The sequence below is a fragment of the Nesoenas mayeri genome (genome assembly GCF_963082525.1).
Source record: "Nesoenas mayeri genome assembly, chromosome: 5".
NCBI classification, from domain to species: Eukaryota; Metazoa; Chordata; class Aves; order Columbiformes; family Columbidae; genus Nesoenas; species Nesoenas mayeri.
The window spans coordinates 65,749,801-65,752,198 of NC_137548.1; positions in this window are offsets into that span (position 1 = coordinate 65,749,801).

Below are 2,398 nucleotides of genomic sequence, written 5' to 3' on the forward strand. Positions count from 1 at the left end.
CTATTTTACCTTTTTACAGAAGAAAAAGGTTTTCCACTTTTCTGGATGCTTGAAGAAGTAGCTTTGTCTTGCCAAAAATGAAGTGGCCAGTTCTTATCAACCTGCAGGTTCTTATCAACCTGCAAGTTGGCGTGGGATTATCACAAACATCACAAATGTCTCCATTATGCAATCTTTGCATCTGGACAAATGTGAGGAAGGCTTTCTGAAGGGAATAGTCTTAGTCCTGTTCTTGTTTCACATAAATGACTGAAAGTGTAGCTGGAATGTAATACCAAATTGTGCTACCTGATGTCACTTGTACTGGAAGATGTAAATGCCCACAAGTCTTAAGCAATAATTGTATAAATCATGAAAATGATTGTATGTAACTGGGTAAAACTTCAGGTTTGCATCATTAAAAATTCCTTCTCCTTCTTAAAATATGAAAATAATTGGGATGTTGGAATGTTTCTTGTGGTTTGTTTTTCCTGTTCCCCTGCTACTGATTTGTCATGTTCAGCTTCCCTGCTCCTTTTATCTCTACTAGTTGAAGGCTGTGCCCATGGAAGAGGTGACGTGGAGATGGGACGCAACAGCCTGCTTTCAAAATGCAGGACCTAAAGTATTCTGCTCCGTTATTCTCCAGCTTTAGAGGCGTGTAACATCATCTGTAGGTACTTGATATATTAATGTTTAAGGCGAAACTTGGTTGGAACTGAGCGCGGAGGGCGAGCTGCGTAATTTCCATCTGCATTTCAGTCTTCGCATCGCCAAACTAGGTATTTGTTCATCTCTTTTTCCTGAAACGATCGGTGCAATAAACATTCTCAGAGAATTTGGATGGGGACACACTTTGTGCATCATGTGGCACAGTCCATGGCATTCTTTAGAAACAGATTCTGGTTTAGATGGGTTTTTTTTAAGAATGGAACAAAATCAATTTTGGATCAAGCTAAAGGCCAAAGTTTTCTGGTGTCTCTGACAATGGCTGTTGCTGATGCTTAAGTGGAGCATGTGAAAGCCAAAGCAAATACGAATAATTTTGCATTATTAAATCAGGCTCAGGTTTTTGGCTTCTGAAGGAGGATGTTAATCACCTGTTTATTGGTTAATTTGAGATTCCTCAGGTTTGTTTTTTCCTTCCTGATTTGCTATGAATTTGTGTTGCTTGAAGATTAAGGAATAGAGGGAGAAGGTGGAGGCGATTGAAATGTTCTTGATTCTTTCAGTAGAAACACAATGATAAACCTCCCAACTGCATTTAAATATGAAGAAACTTAAAAAGCTTATATAGGTCAGAACTACAAATAGGGCAGCCAGAGTAACTTCTTTTACCTCTGAAATGTGAGGGAAAGGTATTTTTTACCTTGTGAGATAGTTTATCTCTTCACCTGCCAATATATCATGAGCATTAGGTAGTGTTACCAGGCCTTCTGCTATTTAGCATCACTTGAGTCAGATGAAGTCATTTCAGTCTTGGGTTTCTATTGAAAACAGAAAAATAGGTGTTTTTCTGGTTGTTTGGTTGTTTTTTTTAATGTAGATGTTGATGGTTTTTTTTTCTTTCACTAGATTTTTTTTGTCTAATTAAAAGCCAGTGGTAGTTTTCCACAAATCAAATGGTTTTGACTTGCTCTGCAGTCTTTGTGAACATTCAGAGCCATTTCTTATGCAAACTCTGGGTAGAAATAATTCAGGGGGATATGAGAGAGGAGTAAGACTTGATTTCTGTTCCATCTGTAAACGCTTCACTATATAGGAGCCTTTTTCAAAATGACCCTGATAAACTAGAGGAAATTGCCAAAATTATTGAAGCAAAATTGAAGAGCTAAATATGGACTGTTACAGCTTATAAGCACAAAATATGGAAGGACATAATAGCGAGCAAGAAGACAAATATAGGTCTTACAGTTTACTATAAGTGGAATGAGCCAGCAGCATCTGAAAGAGAGCAAAAGAAAATTGCTTTGCTGTGATTTGTAGTTGTACTTCCTTTTAGGCCTCACTGTTCCCATTTTGGGCCCTGCATTTTAAAATAAACAGGTGGGGGGAGGCATTTGTTATAGGGCAGTAACAGAGGCCTTGAGAAATTTGGAAGGTGAGAGTTGAGAAGAACTTTGAGGGAAATAAGGCGGGTTGGACTAGATGATCTCCAGAGGTCCCTTCCAGCCCTAATCATTCTGTGATTCTGTGAAATAATCTGTTCAGGCAAAGAAAAGATATTCAAGAATATTAATGGTTGAGAGGAGCAAATTGTTGATGTTGTGTGCTGATTGTAGGACAAATTGTAGTTTGGATTTCAGCAAAAGGGGTTGCTAGAAGTGAGGGATGCTTCCCAACTGTGCTCTGGGAGGTCACAGCCTCCCCTTCCCTTGAGTGTCCCCCTAGGAAGGGTTTGACAATCGCCTGCTACAGC